The sequence below is a fragment of the Ovis aries genome, chromosome 20, assembly GCF_016772045.2.
Source record: "Ovis aries strain OAR_USU_Benz2616 breed Rambouillet chromosome 20, ARS-UI_Ramb_v3.0, whole genome shotgun sequence".
NCBI lineage: Eukaryota > Metazoa > Chordata > Mammalia > Artiodactyla > Bovidae > Ovis > Ovis aries.
In genome coordinates this window covers 16073982-16097099 of record NC_056073.1, presented here as the reverse complement: position 1 = coordinate 16097099, position 23118 = coordinate 16073982, and the positions used below count along the sequence as shown (strand labels likewise).

Below are 23118 nucleotides of genomic sequence, written 5' to 3'. Positions count from 1 at the left end.
ACAATGGTGTGGGAAATTTCATCTGGATGTATCCCCTGAACCAGGGGGGATGCTGGAAGGCCAGTTAGAAGACGTTTATTATATTAAATTTTAGGAATGAAATGTTGAGGCCTTGGACCAGGGTGGAGGCATGAATACAGACAAAAAGAAAGAGAGATGGAAGGTTTCAGACCCCAACTGGGATTTGACTTGCTGCCTGTGAGACCTGGAGCAGGTGACTTCATTTCTTGAGGCTCAGTTTCATCAAGTGTAAGCAGACTTTCAGAACACTGCATGGGACTAGTGTGTGAGGGTTTTAACTTGGGTCGCACCCAACACACAAGTGTAAGAGGCAGGACTGGTGACTGGCGGGGAGGAATCAGGGCAGCAGAGAATGGACTGAAAGGGTTGAATGTGGGGGCCTGGGAGAGTGAGGCAGCCCAGACAGCAAGCAGTGGCGCTGTGTGGGGTCCCAGGATTCTTCAGTTGGAAGAAGGCCCTTCTCCTAAACCCAGGCTGCCATGGGCCTGTCTCAGAAACCCACAGCCACGTGGACTGTGTGTGTCTGAGCCCACAGCCTCTCAGCTGCGACCTCAGTGATGCTGGCCTGTGACCTGCTCGCTCCCGTCAGGGTCGGCACTGGGTGATGTGAGGGAGACCTGTAGGGGTGCTGGGTTTCAGGGCTGACCCTGAGAGACTTTCCCCACCGTCCCCACTCCCTCCAGTCCCCCTCCTGTCTGTCCTTGGTCACTCAGGAGACAACCTGCCTTCAGTGATTTCAGCCCCTCGCTCAGCAGCAAGCCCACTCAGGTTCTCACCTCCCCCGTCGTGCCATGATCTCCAGCTGGGCTCATCCCAGCTTGGTTTCCTTCCACTCAAGAGGACACGCCCCTCTTCCTCCTGGCCAGAGGGAACCTTCTTCCTGCACTTGGGGGACTCACTCCTGCAGTTCCTGGGACCTCACCCCCTCCAGTCATGCTGCTGGAGTTTTTCCTCAAACCTTCACTCCCTCTTTGTCTCTTTCCTCTCTCCTTCCTTCCCATTCTTTCCCAGACGGAAAGAACCTACCCTTGGGTTTTGGTCCTTTACTGAGGCAGCCCGCTCAGGCCGGCTTCTGCCACTGGGAGGTGTGAGGGGTGCAAGAGAAGATGCAATGGGTTTGCTGCACGGGGCTCCTGCTTCCACGTGAACTGCTCTCCCCAAGTCACCTGTGGTCTCCATGTGACCACACCCAACAGACACTTTGGTCCTTATCTTTCTGGAGCCTTTGCTACTTCTGACACTGGGGACAACTTCCTCCTTCTTGCAACTCTCTTTTCTCTTGCCTTCTTTCATTCTGCAGATAAACTTCTCAGCCACTATTTCTTGAGCATCTCCTATGTGCTGGGCTCTGGGGCATACCATAATACCAGGTCTCTGCTTTCAGGGAGTTTCTGATCTAGTGTGAGGGGAGATGGATAAAAGTATAAATAAAAGTCAGGTGGTGATGAGCGTAACAAGGAAAAGTTCATCAGGGAAGGGGGATGGGTGCTGGGGTTGTTAGGAGGGTCTCACTGAGAAGGTGACATTATCATGGAAACCTGAAGGAAGTGAAGGATGCCTGGAGGAACAGTATTCCAGGCAGGGGACAAGCATATGCAAAGGCCCTGGGACCATTGTGTGTGGAGGAAACTGAAGGGCAGAGTAGAAGAGAAGGGTTCAGGGAGGAGGCTGGGCCAGGTCGTGTGAGTCTTGTGGGACATTTCAAGGACTTCACCTTTTACTTCGAGAGAGATGAGAAACTCTAGGAATGTTTTGGGCTTCCCAGCTGGTGCTAGTGGTAAAGAACCCGTTTGCTAATGCAGGAGATATAGAGACATGGGTTCGATCCCTGGGTCAGGAAGATCCTCTGGAGGAGGGCATGACAACCCACTCCAGTATTCTTCCCTGGAGAATTGCAAGGACAGAGGAGGCTGGCAGGCTACAGTCCATGGGGTCGCAAAAAGTCAGACACGACTGAAGCGACTTGGCACGCACACGGGAATGTTTTGAGCAGAAGAGCGATTTTTAAATGATCACTGGAGGCTGTGAGGAGCCTGGTGTATTAGTCTGCTAGTATTCCAATAACAGAGTACCACAAACTGGGTGGCTTAAACAGCAGGAATTTATAGTCTCATTGTTCTGAGGCCAGAAGTCAGAGAACAAGATGTCTGCAGGGCAACGCTGCCTCGCAGGCTCTAGGGAAGGACGCGATGCAGGCCTCTCTCCTAGCTTCTGGTAATTTCCTAGCTTATGGCAGCATGACTCCAGTCTTCACATGGTGCTGTCACTGTGTAGGTGTCTGTGTCCAAGTTTCCCCTTTTTGTAAGGACACCAGTCATATTGGATTAGGGACCCACCCTGCTCAGTGTTGAAGAAAGAAATGGCAATCCACTCCAGTGTCCTTGATTGGAGAATCTAATGGACAGAGGAGCCTCATGGGCTGCAGTCCATGGGGTCGCAAAGAGTTGGGCATGACTGAGCGACTAACACACTTACTGCTCAGTGTATGATGTATGACCTCAGCTTAACAGCTCATGACATTGGCCCTATTCCAGATAAGGTTATGTCCTGAGGTACTGGGTTTAGGACTTTCATGTAGGAATTGTGGGGAGACACAATTCAACCTATAACACAATTTCAACCCACAATATATGGATTATAGACGGGCAAGGGTGGAAGTATGGGGACCAGCTAGGAGGTTAGAGCAATAAGCTAATAAGAGAAGCTTTTTGGACCAAAGTGGTAGCCGTGGAGGTGGTGAGTGTCTGCATGTATTTTGCAGATAAAGCTGACATCATTTGCTGATGGGTTGGACATAGGGTGTCAGGGAAAGAGGGGAGTCCCAATGACTCCTGGGTTTGGGACCTGAGTGACTAGAAGTTCAGAATTGAGCAGTCCATCCTTAGCTGCTTCTTCAGTCCCTCCTGGTTGATATGATCTGTCCCCAAGGTGAAGCCAGATATCCTGAATGTGCTTTCTGGGTCACTCCCACAGGCCCTGGCTCTGGAGGATGCTGAAGGAGGAAGACACAGAAGCAGGACGACCCTGAGAGATTAAGCCTCTTAATCGTGCAACAGGTAGCTTCTCTGACATTCTGGGTGTTTGAACACTCGTTTCTTTGATCCTTGTGTTGTGGAAAATGCCCCACGGAGGGGAGGTCAGCTGCGCTGGGCCTGGACGCCCATGTGCATGTGTGCATTCCAGGCAGATTCTTTACCTTCTGCGCCACTAGGGAAGCCCCCTCAGGGGTGGATATCCAGGTGCAAATGGAAAACACCTGATTGACCAAGAGATGCGCTCTTAATATATTCTCACTTGGAATATATTAAAAGGGATGTTTCTACTTTAGAACTCAAATAGAGCTTTTTGTTGATTCGAGTGAGTGAAACTTTGCATTATTGGGTCAGCTACATGGAACCGGTCGTTGGCTGTGGGGGCTGGAAGGAGCCCAGAAACCCTCCAGTCAAACTTTACCCTTTCTAGAGTTGAAAAGACACAGGCAGATCAAGTGACTTGCTCACGGCTACTCATTAGTTCATGAAAGTGTTTCTTGAAAGTCCATTATATTTTCTCAAGAAAAACAACACAAAACCACTGGAAACAGGGCAAAGCAACATCTGAGCAAGTGCTAGGAAAAAGCTGTGGATGAGTGCTTGTTTCCCGTTTCTCAGTTTGGATTCTTTGGGGTTGTGAATGTCATAAAATGGAACTCAAAGGGGCTCCCACAGCACAGGGAATTAAATTAAGTGACTTGTACCAGTAAAATGCAGAGATGGGATGGACTATAGGGTACATGTGTGATAGCTCAACTTGTCATCAGCAGTCCAGTTTCTTCCCTTCGCTCAGCTGCTTTTCCATGGTGTCAGTGCATCCTAGGGCTTGCTTTTCTCCTGGAGGCAAAATGGCCACAGAAGTTTCTGAGCTTATTGTTGCATACCCCTCCAGCCAGAAGGAAAGAAGCATCCTTTCCAGTAACTCTTTAAAAGACTGAGAAAGTATTTTTTTCCAGAAGTCCCTCCCCAGAAAGCCAATCCTGGCATTTCATTGGCCTGAACTGAGTCATATGTTCATTCCTTAGCCAATCACAGTGGCTAGGTGAACACCCCCTGTTGATTGACAGGGACGGGAGCTATTTCCTAATTGGCTTATCCCTACACTGGGTGATATGTCATCTTCCCTCAGAGCACCTGGGTTGGGGAAAACAGAGGTCTGGATACTGTTGTGGGAGGAGGGAAATGGGAGAAATGACAAATGGTATTTATTATATTGTATAATCTATAGACTAGCTACTAATTGTTGGGGTAACAGTGAGAGGAAACCCACTCTTAAATAGTGGAAGTCTGAATTTTAAAGTGTTTAACATAGCATAGTTTCAGACAGAACCTTCTCAAACAGTTCCTGTTGGAAGTCTTGCAACTGATCTGCTTTTCAGTATGTCTTAGGAGGTTAACTATGCCTTGTACAATGCTGTTTTATTTCTAATATGCTTATTCAACCTTTTTATAGCCAGAATAAACACTCTACTCGAATTCTGAGTTAGTGGAGATTAAATTACAGTAATGAAGTTGCTCTTCTATAACCTCATCTATAAGATGGGAATAAGAAAAGCACCTTCTTTATAGATTTGTTATTAGGATTAACTGAGGTAATCTAAGCAAAGTGCCCAATGGCCCAGTGGCTAGCCCAATAAATGTTATCTCTGTTAGCTTGATATAACTCAAAATATTGTCATATTTACATGTTTATGTGCATGTTTAATCTAGGAAATTAACTCTTTACAACAAATATATTTCACTGATTAGCTCAGTTAGAGACAAGGTAAGTGAACGTATTAAAATATTTAGTGTTTATTGATTTTTAAACTTTTTTAATAGTTAATTTTGGGGGAAAAATTAAATAAAGAAAAATTTAAGTAGCACATTGTTAAATTAAAGGTAGCTCAGTTGGTAAAGAATCCACCTGCAATGCAGGAGACCACAGTTTGATTCCCGGGTCGGGATGATCTGCTGGAGAAGGGATAGGCTCCCCACTCCAGTATCTTTGGGCTTCCCTGGGTGCTCAGTTGGTAAAGAACCCGCCTGCATTGTGGGAGCCCTGGTTTCGCTCCCTGGGTTGGGAAGATCCGCTGGAGAAGGGAAAGGCTACCCGCTCCAATATTCTGGCTTAGAGGATTCCATGGACTGTAGAGTCCATGGGGTCACAAAGAGTTGGACACGACTGAGTGACCTTCACTTTCACTTTCATAATCCCTGGAAAATAGGGAATTTTACCTTTATGTATTAATGTATTCTTGGTTGAAAAAAAGTCTTGTAAGTAGCTGAGAGCCTGTCATGACCAACTGATTTTCTTGCCGCCATTCTCTGTTTGGAGGTTCTGGAGGGGCAGGTGGCCCTCCTCAGCTTTGGCTTCCCACAGTTGAGCTTTCCTGGGTGGATGGGGTGGACTTTAGGATCATCTGGATTGGATGAGATGCTGCAGTAGAGAGAAGCTACCCTTGGGCTTTTATTTCAGTGTGGATTGTTCTCGAGAGCCTTGGGTGCCATCAGGCTGACCTCAGAATTCTAGGAGCTGAAGGGTCTTGGTTTGGGGTTCCCAGATCAGTGGTGGGAAGAACACAAGTTGGCACAGGACCCTGAAATTGATTTCTGAAATAGGAGGTGATAACTGTGAGGATGCGGGATGGATAGGGCACAGTGAGGCGCTTATGGATGGGAGGGAAAAGTTCCAGAGTGACCAGGAACTTATAGACCACAAATTTATAAACCAAAAACATTTTCATTCTCTTCCCTGCTGAACACTGACTTAAATTTTCTGTAGGTTGTTTGTTGCCCTGAAGACTGGCTGGTCACCATGGTGATAAAGTAGATGAGAACTGGTGATACCTGAATGACTGACCTTAAATTCCTTGGTTTGGAGGATGCTGTAGAGAAGTGATCCTCAAATGTACAACAGATCACCTGGACCAAGAAACTACACAAAAGAATTGAGGGGATTAGCTTAAGGCTACCAATTTTTTTTCTTAAAATTTCGCCAAGGAAGAGCAATTTCATAAAAGAAAGGACCATCTTGTTGCTAAAATGGTAGGAAAGAGATAGTCTAACGAGTAGAATCTTTACATTGAAAACATTCAGCTTTGGGAATGATTATTGCACTCTTCTTATTTTTCTGGCAACACCTGTGAAAACAGTGTTAAAGGTGGATTCTTCCTTGCAACTGTGTCTAACAGGTGTTGGGGATATATGGAGTTGCAATCCACTCCAGTACTCTTGCCTGGAAAATCCCATGGACAGAGGAGCTTGGTAGGCTATAGTCCATGGGGTCACAAAGAGTTGGACACGACTGAGCGAGTTCACTTTCATGCAATTGTACGGAGAAAAATCATAGTTTTAGGAAGCTTCTTATGGAGCCTAGGCATTCACTGACATCATGTCTTTATTTGATTTAAAGGGACAGGAGAAATTCACTTAAACACAAATTTTGATAAGCCCAACTCATTTTCTAAAAAGAAGAGGAGCTGTTTATTCTCAAGTCATTAACTTAGAATTGTTAGTTTAATTTTCCACTGATAGGAAGAAGATCTTGCAGTAAATAAACAGTTCAAATGAAAAGGCATGTCGGTAGTTTCCTCCTTTTCCACCACTTATCACTGAAAATGGCAAATTTGTTCAGTTTCCTTTGGTTTTCAGTGGTGTGCTGTGTTTCTGTGTGTGCGTAGGCCCTGGCACACACACACACACACACACACCTGGCACACACACACACAGAGACAGAAAACTTAGTTTGGTCTGAAAGGCCTTAGAAAGGAAAGGGTACTTTTGAGAAAAGCAGTGTGTCCACCAGTCAGTTGCTAATAAGTGTTAGAACTTGTAGCAGCAATTACATCTTGGAGCTGTCAAAACAGGGTGACTTTTTAAGATGCCTTTGAAGTCATTAAAAAATAAAAAACACCAAACATACACCCAACCGACCCTAGCATCCAAAATAGCAATAAAATGTTTCCATTCTGCTTTGCTTCACCTGCCTGCATGGCCTTGACACTAATATGTTTTGCCTTCCAGCCCAGGATTAAGCTTCTGTGTGGGGCCATGACTGGTAAGAGGGGAGAAAAAGATTGCTTGCTGCGTCTGTGCGAAACCCTGAATGGAATCGTGGAATCTTAGCGCCAAAGAGGGCTGTGAGGTTTCTGCCCTCCTGCCAGGCTATCCTGACACTCATCGCCTTGACTGACGGAAGGGCACCTAACCCTAACGTTTCGCAGATCTCTGATGTTTCATGGGTCCTCTAGAATTCAGATGTGTCTTCCTCAAGAAAAAACAGGGCTTCCTGGGTGGCACTAGTGGTAACAGTGCGTGCATGTGTGTGTTAAGTCGCTTCAGTCGTGTCCCACTCTTTGCGACCCTACGGACTGTAGCCCGCCAGGCTTCCCTGCCCATGGGGATTCTCCAGGCAAGTATACGGAAGTGGGTTGCCATGTCCTCCACCAGGGGATCTTCCCGACCCAGGGATCAAACTCACGTATCTTGGGGCTCCTGCACTGTAGGTGGATTCTTTGCCGCTGAGCCACCTGGGAAGCCCAGTGGTAAAAGTACCCTCCTGCTAATGCAGGAGACTTAAAAGATGCTGATTTGATCCCTGGGTTGGGACGAAAAATCAGTTGGGATCAAAGCAGACCGTTCTAAGCAGACACTCGCGTGTGCAGTGATTGCCCTGCTCGCTGCCTCATTCCTGGGTACGGTGTCACTGGAGCCCTATTTGTATTGCCCCGTATGCTCATATGGCACCGTCCTCGCGTGGTCTAGTAGACGCTCGGTCTTAACTGGTTCAGACTCCGAGCCACTTGTTTCTCCTAAGGCGAATCTCCACAGCGGCAGCTTGGTGTGCTTCTGGGCCGACATTACCACAACCCTCTTGTCTTAGTTGGTTTGGGCTGCCATAGTGCCAAAATATCATAGACTGGGTGGCTTAAATAATAGAAGTTTATTTCTCACAGTTTTGGAGGCTAGGAAGTGCAAGATCAAGGTACTGTCAAGGTAGGTTTCATTCTGAGACCTCTTCTCTTGGCTTCTAGGTGGCCACCATCTTGCGTGCTCACATGACCTCTTCTTTGTGGAGAGAGGAAGCTCTGTGTCTCTTCCTCTTCTTCCTCTGCTCTTTTTTTAAAGAAATTTTTTTGTTTGATGTGGGCCATTTTAAAAAGTCTTTACTGAATATGTTACAATATTGCTTGTTTTAAGTTTTTCTTTTTTTGGCCACTAAGCGTGTGGAATCTTTTGGTCCCTGACCAGGGACCAAACCTGTACCCCCTGCATTGAAAGGGGAAGTCTTTACCACAGAACTACAAGGGAAGTCCCTCTTCTTATAAGGACACTTTTCCTATCATGGGGGCTCCACCCTTGTGGCTCATTTTAACTTAATTGACTCCTGAAGGCCCCGTCTCCTGATCCCATCAGATTGAGGGTTAGGGCTTTAACATAAGAATCTGGGGGCCTGGGGACAAACAGCCCATAGCAATGCTCCTGGAAGGTCCAGGAGCCCAGCAGTAAGCAGAGGAGGCCTTAGTTACAAGCTTCCCTTGCTGTGGAAGAGGTGCAGTGTTCCCAAGCTGGAGCAGATGGTTCTGTGGACTAGAAAGTTGGACGACATTTACCGCAGAGCTGGAGGGAACCTGCAGGAGCCTGGTGATTTCCTTGTCTTTTCAGAGCTTCGATTTCTTAGTTTCATATGTCAGTGGTAAAGTTGTGGTTGCCAAACTTGGTCAGCCTCAATGAAATCTGGATGGTTTAGCACTCAGTATTCCCATGAAGTATTGTATAACTTGGTGGGCCTCTGAAAAGAAGGCTCTTGGAACCAAAGCCTGGGAAAATGGGTTATTTCTTAGCACTTAATCATTTTGGGCATTTCTTCCTGTTTCACGGGGGGAAGAAAAGGCAGTAAATTAAAACTACTCCCTGTTTCATGAGAGATCAGTATCTTACAGTGTCATTTTAAATGTATACAAACACACTAATGTCCACGTGGACATAGATGTGCACACAGGAACACACACACACACGCCAGGTGGAATTTTTTTTTGTTGTTTTTTAAATTTTTTTATGGAAGGATAATTGCTTTACAGAATTTTGTGGTTTTCTGTCCTACATCAACAAGAATCAGCCATAGGTACACCCATGTCCCCTCCTTCCCAAACCTCCCTTCCATCACCCTCCCCATCCCACCCTTCAGCCTATCCTTTGAAAATTCCTTTAAACTTTCAAAGAACCAATAATTTCTGTGTTGTGTAAAATGTTCCAGGGTTTAGAAGAAAGATGGAAAACTTCCAGATCCTATTTTCAAGCAAACATGACCCTGATAACAGATCTGGCAAGTCCCCAAAGGGAGGCTCTATACCAATCTTGCTTAGGAATGTGAATATATGAGATAAAATTCTAGTGAGTAGGTTTCAACACTAGAGCATGTGAGTGTTCTACCATACCCAAGTCAGTTGTATTCCCGGAATGTCGGAATGGCTTCATATACATTATATTTTCATTTGATTCATGAAATGGTTTAAGTAAAAATATGTAATAATCTTATTCATATCAAAAGTACATTCAATCAATTCAACTTCTAATTTCAGCAAACCACTTAAAAAGGAGGAGTGCACTATGTAAGATGACCATTCCTTAATCTGATAAGGAAAATTGAGTTCATGGAGTCCACTGGCTTTATATTTTATTGGAGCCCCAGAAAGGTATCACTGGATATGAACTGAGATCAAAGCAAAAAGCCAATGCAGAAGGTTATAAAAGTAGTAACTTTAGAGAATAAATACTGTAAAGAAAATAGTAAAATAATCATTAACTACAGATTGCTTATTTGTAAATTAAGAGTTAAAGAGATTTACTAAAAACCTTATTTCTAAATGGTGAGATTAAAATTAAGGATTTGGATACTTGTGGAATTGGTTCATGACTCTAAGGCCATTCCTTTCAAAAGTCTCATCAGGATTTTTAAAAATTTCACCAGATGGTTCTGAGTCTATTTGGAAAAATACGTAGATGAGAACCTCAAGGGGAATTATGAAAATGGTTTTGGAGGAAGGGAGTTAGATCTATTGGATATTAAAATATATAGCACTCCCAGATATTAAAATGCATTATGAAGCTTTTGTAATTAAAAATACTGTGGTGCTAGAAGAAAAGGGGGAAGCAGATAAGTGAACTAGGATAGTCCAGAAATAGACTCTCACAGATATAATTTAATAAATTATAAAGAAGTCATCACAAATTAGTGGGAAAAGGAAAATTATTCAATAAATAATTTTGATGCCTAGTTAGCAATTTGGAAAAAATCGTTTGACTTCATCCAAATGAATTACAGATGGATTAAACAATTACGTGCAAAATCTAGATGCATAGGAAATCAATAGAATTGAATATTGCTTAGAAGCAAAAGAAAAACACTAAAAAGGGGAAAGAATAGTCCATCAAGTTACAGGATAGTCAAAGATTTCTTCATGTAAAAAGCCAGTGAGGAAACAATAGCCTGGGAAAGGTAACTAACAAATTACTCTTTCTTATGTGCTCAACAAATTACAAAGGAAGACACTGAAGCCTGGGTAGAGCACCGGAAAACCTAAAGAGAACACTAAGCACATATGTGGAAAATGTTCAGTTTTGCAACAAGAGACACATAGATTAAAACAGCAGTAAAGTACTACTACTACTGCTAAGTCGCTTCAGTCGTGTCCGACTCTGTGCGACCCCATAGACGGCAGCCCACCAAGCTCCCCCGTCCCTAGGATTCTCAAGGCAAGAACGCTGGAGTGGGTTGCCACTTCCTTCTATTTTAACAAATTAGCAAAACAACCCATTGTTTAATGATAACCCCAATTCTGATATTATTACATTATTATGAAGCCATTTTACAAGGTATTAAGGAGCTGTATTATTCATTCACACACTTGATCCAGTAATACCACTTCTGTGGACTATCCACATCCCCCTCCAAAAGAGATAATACAAAATATTTAATATGCTGTTTAGACAGTGATGCTTCCCTGACGCATTGTTTACAAAGCAAACACACACAGACATTCACACAATTAATGTCCAACAGTTGGGTAACTATAAAATTAAATAGTTCTTCTCTCAGCATAATACTCTACTATAATGAATAATTATTTTCAGGGTACGTAGCATTGTGACAAGATATTTACAATATAATTTTATGTGCAGAAATTGCAGTATAAACTGTGGCATAGTCTTACTGTGGAATATAGCTATGTCAGCTGTGCTGTTAAAATGAATGAACCATAGCTGCTATGACAACACAGAAGGATCTCAGGAATATAACATTAAATAAAAAAGCAAGTTACACAATAGCTGCAGTGTGATTCCAGTTACATAAGGTTTAGATGCACGCAAAACCAATGATACAGTGTTTATACCCCCACATGCATGTGATAAGACCTGTAAGGCCAAGTGAGTGTGAACAGATTCAGGGTAGTGATGGGGGGCAAGGCTAGGATGAAGGAGCAGCCCATAGAGGTGAGTTAGGAGCATAGTAAAATTCTCTTCCTTATGCTGGTCTACAGACACACCTGCATTTATTATTGCTATTTTTTAATACCCTTAATATAAACTGCAGGTATTTTAAATGCGCTTAATGTTAACTAAAGGAATATTAAAACCAGTATTCACTGATTACATTTAGGTACAAAATGTGTATCCCTAATAATGATGGTGGGCTTCCCAGGCAGCTTAGTGGTAAAGAATCCACCTGCCAAGCAGGAGACCTGGGTTTGATCCCTGGGTCGGGAAGATCCCCTGGAGAAGGAAATGGCAACCCACTCCAGTATTCTTGCCTGGGAAATCCCATGGACAGAGGAGCCTGGAGGGCTCCAGTCCATGGGGGCAAAGGAGTCGGTCGCAACTTAGTGACTAAACAACAATAAAGATGGTACGGAGTGTATAGGTAACAGTGATTGTTTCCTTCATTCACTTTCTCTCATTTCCATATTTTCAATTATGTACTTACATTATTTTTAAAAAGGGAAAGAAAATTGAAGACAAATGCAGTTGGAGGATGATGTAAGCTTCCTCCATTGGAGGGTGTGCCGTTGCTCAGAGGGTGGTGGACTGATTTATAGCTCTGAGGCAGAAGGGGAGATGGATTTCAACTGTAAAAGGAAAGCGTTTGAAAAATAGATCAGTCCATCAATAGTTACTGAGCATCTTTCCTATAAAATAGCATTGGCTTTGCCTGCCTTCCAAAAAAATTTTGGACACTGAGTTTTGATGAATTGCTGAAATGGGTGAATTAGAAAGACTGGTGTTTCTTTGAATTCCTTTAAAAAATTGTTTCTTAGCTTCATTGTTTTGTCTGGTTATAAAAATAATGCAATTGATTTTAAGTAGTCTTATAAAAAATATAATAGAACCTGAAGTAGATTAGACATTTCAACTATATCTCAGTTGAAATTAAATGCAGGAAATAGAGAAGCCTGTTAAAAGACACCACAGGGATTTGATCAGGAAGTTCTTAGGAGCTAAGACCCATATTTTCTCAGTAAATAAAATGGCATGGAAAAGAATGGGGGGCACTATGTAATACATTTTACAAGAGTCAAAAGACATTAACCAGATACAAATGTTAATCTTGTTTGGATCTTGATTTAAATAAACCAACTGTAAAAAAGCATTTATGAGATAACTGGAGAAATTGGGACACTGACTGGATATTTAATATAAGAAATTATTAATTTTTAGGTGTGATATTGTTATTAGTATATTTTTAAAATACATGCTAAAGATTTTTGGCAATGAAATATTGAATATTTACTTTAAAATAGTACAGTGGAGAGTTTGAGTATGTTAACTATAAAAAGTCCTTATGTCTCAGGTATATTCATCCAGGATTTACCTTAAAATCATCCAGGGATAGGGGGCATCTAGAGACATGGATGAAATATTGTCAGCTATGTATAATAGGAGCTGGGCCATGGGTAAGCATATTCTTGCTACTTTTGTGTCTGTTTATTTTTTTCTATAATAAAACATAAAAATAAACAGAATAGTATAGAGAAGGAAGTGAAGGTTACCCATAATCCCACCCCTGGGAGAGAACTACATTTTGATAAAAATCTCACTATACTTTCTCTGTATGCACTTATAAGTTTCTATACGTATGCACTTTTAAACAATTAAGAAAGTATACTAACTGTATTGTTTTGTACTCTGCTTTTTTATATTGTGGTCACTGTTGTGCATATTTAGGTCTTCATCATAATTTAAAATTATTATTATTAAAATTATTATTTATTATTCCAGTATGTGCATACACCCACACATGCCATAGGTCATATATCTAACAAGCACCTTACAGATGAGTATCTAAGTTGTTTTGTTTTTTTCACTATTTAAACAATTCTGCATACTTGCTTATTTCTTTTGACAAATACGTAGAAGGTCAAAGACATTTTTAAAAGCTTTTCTTTCCTATCATGCCAAACTATTGAAAATATGATACCATTTTGAACTCCCTCCATTTTATCATAATCTCAGCCACATTAGATGCTATATTCACAGTCTTGTAAATGTTTGCCAATCTGATAAAAGGATAAAGATTATCTTATTTTAATTTGCATTTACTTGATTATTCATGAATTTTCATAAGGTATGTTAGTATTTTCTATTTTGTGGCTAGGTGTTTATATCTTTCACCCCAATGATTGTATTTATCCCTCATTTATTGTTTCCTAAGTGCTCTTTACATATTAATAGTTACAAATATTTCATGTATTATGTAAATTGCAATATTTCCTAGTTTGTTGTCATTTAACTTTGGGTCATTTTTGAACAATCGTTTGTCTGGAATTGCTTTAGTAGATTTTTAAATGCTATACATCTGGGTTTTTTAAATTTTTTTGAGTCTTTATAACTTTCTAAGTTTTAATTTTTGTTACCTTATTATGTACTTTAATAGAGATTTCATTACATCGCATGCCCTCTAAAGTCTGCTTTTTTATTTTAATAGCTTTATTGGCTATCAAATAAGGCATATTGGTGGTGGAAAGAATACGCTTGAAAATTTACCTTATACTTTATCATACAGTGCATCAGATAAAATTTGGTAATTTACCTTTCAGTAATCTTTCTCTATGGGTGTGTTAGTTAGAGTAACACTTGCTGAAGACACAAAACCCCGATTATAAACACAGTAGAGGTTTCTTACTCAGTCCAGCATAAATGCTCCTGATTGGTGGCGAGTCCTCCAGTGAGAAGTTCCATCTTATGACTCTTTCATCTGCTAGGGCTTTGGGGTCTCTGCCTCTATTGAGTTAGCCAAAAAGTTCGTCTGGGTTTCCTGTAACATCTTACATAGTTGGCAGATGAAAGGAAACTTGCCACTTCAGCCTGGAAGTGAGCCACCTCTCCTCACTTCTGCCTCTATTCCATTAGTGGGAATAGTCACTTGGGGCCATCTAGATACAAGGGATGCTGGGAAATGAAGTCCCTGGCTGGGCAGCTGTTTTCCAGTGAAAACCTTACAGTCTGGAAAGAGGAATATGAATATTTGTTGGACTTTTAGCTGAATCTGCCACCATTTATTGCATTTATAGTGCATATAAATATATACTGTAGAAGTAGGTGTGCTCAATTGTGTCTGACTCTTTGCCTGTAGCCCGCCAGGCTCCTCTGTCCATGGAAAATTTTCTTGCTGGAACAGGGTGCCGTTTCCTTCTCCAGGGTATTTTCCCAACCAAGGGATCGAACTTGCGTCTCTTACATGTCCTGCATTGGCAGGCAGCTTCTTTACCGCTAGTGCCATTGGGAAGCCTGTGTAGATATAAATATGTATTACATTTATAATACATATAAAGTATATGATATATATTTTCTTGACAAAATGGAATTATCCTACTGAGTGTTGAATTTTAGCATCATTTTGTGGGCATTTCCTTGTGTCTTTAAATCTTTTTCAAAAGCATGAGTTTTAATGTCTACACGGTGTTCCTTGTATTTCATTTTATTACCACTTTTCTATTATAGTACAGTTAGGATTTTCTAGATTTTTATTATTGTGATTAGTGCTGCTATAACTGTCCTTGTGCATAAATTTTTGCCCATTCCTCTGATCATTTCCTTGGGGAAAATTCTTGCTTAGTATTAAGGCTGGTGATATATTATACCAGATGGCCCTTCAGAAATTGGACTAATTTACACTGTCATCAGTGGTGTTTAAGGATTCTTATTTCAGAGCACCCTTGACTGTCCTGGGCATTATAGTTGTTTCGATTTTTGTCAATTTGTTGAAAATTTGTTGAATTTGAAAGCTTTGCTTAGTAATGGGTTTGAACATTTTTTCGTGTGGTCATTGATAATCTTTGTGTGTGTGTGTGAATTGCCTCTTTGCATCCTTTCTCATTTTTATTGTGCAGTGTTCCATCTTTTTTCAATCACTGGTAAGAGATTTTCATGCAGCATGTGTATTGACTTGTCATACGTTACAAATGCATGTATGCATGCTAAGTTGCTTCCACCGCGCCCGACTCTGCAACCCCATGGACTGTAGCCCACCAGGCTCCTTTGTCCATGGGATTTCCAAGATAAGAATACTAGAGTGGGTTGCCATTTCCTCCTCCAGGGATCTTCCCAACCCAGCAATCAAACTCGAGTCTCCTGCTTGGCAGGCAGATTCTTTACTGCTGAGCCACCTGAGAAGCCCATGTTACAAATATTTTATATCTAACTTCTCCTTGCCTTGATTTTCCTTTGTAACCTAATTTTTTTAGATTAAACTCTACAGTTGAAACCCTGATGTGTGATACCACACCTGCTGAATCTTCCCAGTTAGCAGTACTCCTGAGGTTAAAACCATTTAAAAAAGCAAAGCAGATTCTTTTTTACTGATCCATCATATGATTTGAATGCCTTTAATGTGAACTTTAGTTATCTGGGAGTGAGGGGGTTTCATCAAGAAAATGGACTTCCCCAGAAGGATTTGGGGTGCTGGTCTAAGTCACCCATGGATATGATAAGACCTCCTTCTTTATCTTCCCAGCATACTTAGGAGAGGCAGGAAGACAGGTGATATCTGACGACCCCTTGGTTTTAGCTGAGTGAGTAGCAGCAGAGGCCCTCTGGCTATTTTTCATGTTAGATCTTATTAAAAACACATGTAGTAGCATGGTGGGGACCAAACCAGGGATCAGCCCGCTGAGCTGTAGTCCCAGCTCTGCCACTCACTCACTGCAACCCTGTGCGAGTTTCTTGTCTGACCAATGCCTCAGTTTACTCCTCCGTATGATGCTCGGGGTTGTTGCTGTAAGTATTTATTCATTCATTCATTCATTCGGCTGCATCGAGTCTTCGTCGTGGCCCACAGCGTCTTTGTTGTGTTGTGCTGGATCTTCATTGTGGAGCACGGACTCTCTGGTTGTGGCTCTTGCAGTTAGTTGCTCTGTGGCACGTGGGATCCTAGTTCCCCCCATCAGGGATCGAACCTCTGTCCCCTGCACTGCGAGGCAGCTTCTTAACCACTAGACCACCAGGGAAATCCCCAAGGGATCGTCTTTAAGTGGTGTTTTGGGCCCACGAATTCCAGGGCTACGCTGCAGAGTTCCCCACGAGTCCTCTCCCACATTCAGTCTCTACTCTGACCTGTGTTAGGTGAGTGAGTGGGAAGCAGAGGGAAGATTACTATCTTTTGGTCCCCTGAGTGATTTATGAAAGAAATCAATCCAGTATATATCTGTCCTAGATATAATGTGATCTAAATGTGATATTCACCTAATAAGATTAGATGAATCTAATGTGGTTTTCCTCTAAAACACAAATACCGTGCCACTTTTAATTGTAGTAGCCAAATTAAATTACTCATCCCAAATTAGATTTCCAGCAAACTTAATTTGAACATGAGCTCAGTACTGCAGGCCCTACGTAATCTTTTAAGATATAAAATAAATCAGAGAGATACTCGTATTGTTCCTCTGGGCTCTTCAGTGGTTACCATAAAAGAGAATAAGAAAATGGAGGAAACCTGCAAATATAGAGCTGAGACAAAAACTCTGATTCTCCAGCTTATCACGGAGGGTTTTGCCCCCTGCCATCTCATCCATCACTAGGACCCTCCCTGGTCTTAAAGGACAGGAAGCAGATAAAGGCAGGCCCAAGCAATCACTACAGACTTACTGCTTACGATTGCCTTTGTTTGTTTGTTTCCTTGAGGTCCACCCCTCAGGAGGACCATAGGTAGGAAGTGAATCCCTTCGTAGTTTGTGGATTTTTGAAGGACTAGAGAGGTTTATAGTATCGATGAGCCATGTTTTCCCTCCTTTTATGTCAGTTAGGTGACAGATGAACTAAAAGCCAACCCAAACTGGCTTACGGAAAAATAGGAAATGCGTTGGTGTATGTGATGGAGAAGTCCAGGAGAAGATCCTGGCATCAGGTGAGGCTTTCCCGAGCTTCCTGGGAGGTGCCTGAGACCCAGTTTCTCTACTTCATTGCGGGCTCCTTTCTCAGGCACAGCCTCCCTTTCTCCTGCCAAGGTGGCCGCCCAGGCTTCTCTCTCTCTGTTCTCAGGCAGTGGGAGAAGAAGATGATGGCTTTCCTGTTGGGCCAGCCAAAGGCTTGTAATTGAGTCTGGTTGCCTCTGGTTGGCTCAACTTGTATCCTCTGCTTTTCTGAACCAGAACTGTATGGATGGGATGGGATGAATTGACCACCTGGGGGACTCATGGGACTGCTGAGAAAGTGGGGTAAGTCTTCAGTGATTGCTGGGCCTGCCTTCATCTTCTTCCTGTCCTTCAAGAGCAGGGAGGGTCCTAGTGATGGAAGAGATGGCAGGAGGGAAAACACTGCATGATAAGCTGAAGAATCAGAGTTTTTGTCTCAGTTCTATTTTTGCAGGTTTCTTCCAGGCGTTTTCTTATTCTCTTTTATGGTAGCCACTGAAGAAAGGGAAGCAGGGGGGCACCTCTAAGTCCCATGACACCTCAACAGAGCCTTCTGCTTGCCCAGCACTCAGGCTTAGATTTTCTCACTTCAGGAAATGAGCCTGAGAAGTAGGTAGGACATGTGCATAGAGGAGGAAGGGAAGTTGACCTGGGATCAACTCGCCCAAGGCCTTATCAGGCTCAGTGTCTTGTGTCTTCCGCTTATTTTCACTATACCCTGCCTTCTTCCTACCAGACCTGCCCAGGGGCTCCTCCTGCCCACTCCCCCAACACCAGCCAAGGGTTCTTCATTAAACAGACAGTCAGTCAATAGTTGTTAACTTCTATTGACTGACCAATATACCATCAGACCACACGTGGCCTTTTCTGCTCATACTCTGTGAATATCATTATAGCATACCACCAATGTGGTCAATTCCCAGTTATTAATTTGTAGATTGTCCCTAGTAATTCACTTTCCCTTTCCCTGACCTACAAAGTTCTCCTAACAGAGAGATGGGGTTTGGATCACTTGAGGATAGACGCTCAGAGAAGGGCTAAGGGGTGTGGGTGTGTGTGTGTGTAGGAGCGGGCGTACGGATCTGTGATAGGAAATTATGTTTTGATTCCCTGCCGCCTTAGTCTGGACGACTGAATTAGATTTGATGCCTGCCTTTCCACTTAAATGTAACTTACATTTATGAAAGTCACCATTGGCAAGATACTCAAACCAAGGACCTGTGATAGGTGTGCCATTTTGAAACCTTTTGAGTCACGACTATACCCTTGCTTCTTCATTTTGGGGAAAATCGCAAGTGCCTGTTGTCTTCTCCCTGCCTGGAAGACCCTCCTCCATCAGGATTTCATCTCAGGTTTTGCTTGTACTTCCTCTGGGAAGCGGTGGACTTTCTCCAGCTCTGCATGTCTGTGCTGCAGGCCCGTATTCCAGGTTAGCACCAGTGCACTATCCTGTGTGGTAGGGTTGTTAGCTCTTTCAGGTCAGTGCTTGGTCTTCCTTCTCCCTTCCTTTTCCCCTTCTGTCCTTCCTGTTTTTCTTTGTTTCCTTTCTTTTCCTTCTCCTTCCCTCCTTCCCTTCCTTCCTCCTCCATGGCACTTACCTCCAGGCTAAAGTGAAGTGCACTGGTATTTGGTTCAGTAACTGAAGAAGGTGCCCCCACATCACCATCATAGTCCTTATGGTGGTTTTGTAGTTGTCTGATAAGTTCTCTCTCTTCCTCCATTGCAATTCTTGGCGTCTGTTATATGAAGGGCTGTGTGATTAAGTGTTGACTAATTGAATCATTCTCACCTTCTCTAAACCAGCCCCACCTTGCCACCCCTCTCCACCTCCCACCACTGAACCATAACTTCTTTGTGTTCTCCACGGTCCCTTACAGTCTCTGCCACACAGTAAGTGCCCAGTAAGACCTTGCCGAGTGAGTGGATTTTACCCTCTTGGGACTTGCTTTGGGGCGAGGCAGATGGGAAGTGAAGCTCTGAAAGGGCAGAGGAGGTGGAGACTGGATGGGACTGGGCTGAGGAGCTGGGTGTGTCAACCCCTCTGCTGCTTTTTTTTTTTTTTTTTCTTTTTAAAAAGTTATTTATTAGCTGATTTATTTGGCTGCACCGGGTCTTAGTTGAGGCACGCGGGATCTTCAATCTTCATTGTAGCCTGTGGACTCTTAGTTGAAGTGTGTGAGATCTAGTTCCCCAGCCAGGGATCAATCCCTGGCCCCTTACCTGGGGAGTGCAGAGTCTTAGCCACTGGAGCAGATGGGAAATCGCGTCTACTTCTTCTGATGTCCAAGTATAGACGCAGCACTTCCCTGAGGGTGGGGTGCTGTGTCCACTCCTGGTTGGGCAGCTGGTGAGCCCAGTGCCTGAGGAACCATTGAGGAAAGGAGAGTGGCTGCGATTCTGGGTTGTATTTTAACAATAATTTTCTCTGCTTCCTGAGCCTCTTCAGACGTCTGTGTGGTTGAGATGAGAGGACTTAGGCCAGAAGGAGGGGCACGTGGTTGCCCCTGTATGTTGACCTCGTCCTTCCCATCGCCCCGCAGGTACAGGTGGGCAGTGACAGGTCCTTGAGAAGGGAGGTGGAGCGCCCAGGGATGAGCAAACCCCTTAGCATCCCTGAGTGGCATGCTACCGCTGGGCTGACCCACTCTTCCCGGTTTGCCTGGGGCGGTCCTGGTGTTAGTCCTGGAAGTCCTGAGTCCTGGGCCACCTGTCCGTCCCTAGAAAACCAGGACACATGGTCTCTTTGGATGCCACTGGCTCCCATCCCTGCCCTGGCTGGCTCTCTTGATTTCTTTTCCCTCTGCCAAGTCTTTCATCTGGCCCCTCCCCCTCCTCTCTTTATATCTTTACCCCTCTGCCACTTCTCACCTAGCTCTTTCAAGCCAAGCCGTGAGCCTTCCTGCATCTCCATGCTTAGAGGCCTTTCCAACTGTTTCCTGAATCACTGTGAGTTGAGCAGCATTCTGGATCTGGATGGAATCGCAGGTGCTACCTTGTCCCCTTCTCTGGCTCCATTTGGCTCCAGAAATTGACTGAGCTATGAGAATTTCTGTCGCTTAGAGGTAAAACGCCCCTGGTTCGGGAAGCAAGTGTCTTCTCTTGGTGGGAGGGCTCTCCATGCACAAGCAGTGCTCAGAGTGGCAGGCCGTGCCCGGGAGGTAGGGCAGGAAGGTGGCAGGGCTTGTGGCAGGCACCAAGGCCCACCTGCCTGGGCCGGGCCTCAGCCCTCAGCCCCTCTCTCGTGGGCACCTCGGGGCTGGCTCTCAGCAAGGCCTGGGCCTAGCCTGCCCTCTTCCCTGAAGCCTCCTTGTCCACACTCACCTGTTTGTTCTCAGAACTCTTACTGAAAGTGAAAGTCGCTCAGTCGGGTCCGACTCTTTGTGACCCCATGGACTGTAGTCCCCGGAATTCTCCAGGCCAGAATACTAGAGTGGGTAGCCTTTCCCTTCTCCAGGGGGTCTTCCCAGCCCAGGGATCGAACCCAGGTCTCCCGCATCGCAGGCGGATTCTTTACCAACGAGCCACCAGGGAGAACTCTTACTACGTGGCTAGTGAGTGCTGCCCCGTCTTTCTCGTGTGGCAGCCCTTCCTTGAAGGCACACGTCTCATCTTAGCCCTCCTTTCCTTTCCCCTCGCAGCACCCAACCTTGTGCTGGCCCACAGCTGGCCCTCACTTGGCACGCCATTACTGTTCCTGCGATTTAAGGACGTGTGAGTCAGTGGGTAGGTTCCTTGTGAGCATCTGTACGCAGAGCACATCGGCAGGCGGCATGGAGGAGGAGAGCTTGACAGAGGCCGGCACCTGAGCCAGGCCCAAGCCAAGGGTGTCAGGTGGAATTCCCTCTTTCTGACTTCCTCTTTAACACAGGCATGAGAGAAAGAGGCTTTTTTTTTTTTTTTTTTTTAATCGCAAAGTGAGTTTTTAGTTCCAAAATGCCTCACTTGATGTCTTGGATTCACTTTACATTTTCTGGAACATTCCAATGTAATTTACAAATAATCATAGGATTAAACAATTCTTGAGAGGGCTCTAGAGAGGTGGGGGAATGGGGTTGGATCTTAGAGGGTTTTCCTTTTCTGATTCATTTCCTTCTGGGGGGAGTTCTTCTGAAGGAGGCACTGCTGAGTCTCAGACCCTGTAGAAGTCGTCCTGTGAATTCTCTTGGTGTTGCTGATGGATGGGTGGGAATGTGCTGTGGGCCACCGTGCAGGAGGTGGGTGCTCGGGGCTGTCACCGTCCTCACTTCCTGCTCTGGTCACTGATAACCAGCTGCATGCTTCTGCTGTGTGTCTGCCCATGAGCATACACAAGTGTGTTTATTTTCAACTATAAATAGCTTTAGGAATGTATAGGAATAATGCATGGTCTTTGTAAAACATTTGGAAGGAAGTTAATTTATTCCTACTCCTTAGAAACAACCACCGTGAACATTTTCCTGGGTATCTTTCTGGATTTTCTTTCTGTGTTCAGACACACATAATGTATTTACATAGGTGGGATCATTTTATAGAAAACTTAGGGGCCTTTCTTTTGCTGAACACTATGTTACGGACATTTTCCCTATGTCAGTAAAAATGGATTTGTCCTTCATTCAGCCGATACTTACCAAATGCCTGCCACGTGTCTAGCACTGTCCTGGGCGCTGGAGGTAAAGCACTGAACAAAAGAGATCAAATTCCTGCCCTCCTGGAACCTGTGGTCTCCTTGGGGAGACCGGCAATGAATAAAAATGATACCTAGTAGGTTAGAAAGTGGTAAGTGCTATAGGGGGAAAAATGAGATAAGGAAGGTAAGAGGGAGGGAGGGAGGTAAAGTGCATTTCACAGTTTTGAGCAGGGTGGTCATGTGAGAGGGCGTGGGCTTCCCTGGTGGCTCAGAGGTTAAAGCGTCTGCCTGCAATGCAGAAGACCTGGGTTCAGTTCCTGGGTCTGGAAGATCCCCTGGAGAAGGAAATGGCACCCCACTCCAGTATTCTTGCCTGGAGAATCCCATGGATGGAGGAGCCTGGTGGGCCACAGTCCATGATGTCGCAAAGAGTCGGACACGACTGAGCGACTTCACTCACTCACTCACTCACATGTGAGAGGGAAGCCCTGGTGATGGTGATGTTTAGCAAACAATGTGCGCTGCTAAGAGACTGCAGAGGGTCCAGGGCTGGGGCTGGAGGAGACACACCAGCCAGGCCTTGGAAGCTTGGGACAGGACCCACTTAGGTCCCCCTGTGGTAGAAAGCCCAGGGGACTTCCCTAGTGGTCCAGTGGTTAAGACTTCGCCTTCTGATGCAGGGAGATGGGGAAGGGTGAGGGGTTCCATCCCTGACTGGGAGCTAAGATCTCACATGCCTTGCAGCCAAAACACAAAAACAGAAAACAGAAACAATAATGTAACAAACTCAATAAAGATACTAAAAATAGTCCACATCAAAAACCAAACATCATAAAAGGGAAAAAAAATCCAGACTAGAGCATTCAGGCAGGGTCCTATGCTGGCCAGTAACCATAAGAGTGACCACCATTTCAGTAACATGATAATTTCCAAAGCAGCTTTTTATCTGTTACTCCTGGCCCTGCTGCTTATTAGCTGCACAGTTTTGAGCAAATAACCCACCCTCCGTGGGCCTTGTGAAATAATAGGACTCTCATACAGTTTAACTGAGTTCATGCAAATGCATAGAGAA

General features: G+C 44.1%; 1 protein-coding gene across 14 annotated transcripts in view; it reads left to right on the top strand.

Annotated features, from left to right (window-relative positions):
- Positions 1-23118, top strand: part of TRERF1 (transcriptional regulating factor 1) — a 209175-nt gene that overhangs the window by 82797 nt on the left and 103260 nt on the right. For 10 of the 14 annotated variants that reach the window (XM_042237295.2, XM_042237296.2, XM_042237304.2 and 7 more), the window contains exon 3: positions 2995-3077. The exons of the other annotated variants lie outside the window; for them this stretch is intronic. The gene's annotated coding sequence lies outside the window, so the exon portion shown is untranslated. The remainder of the gene's footprint in view (positions 1-2994; positions 3078-23118) is intronic. 14 annotated transcript variants of the gene reach the window in all.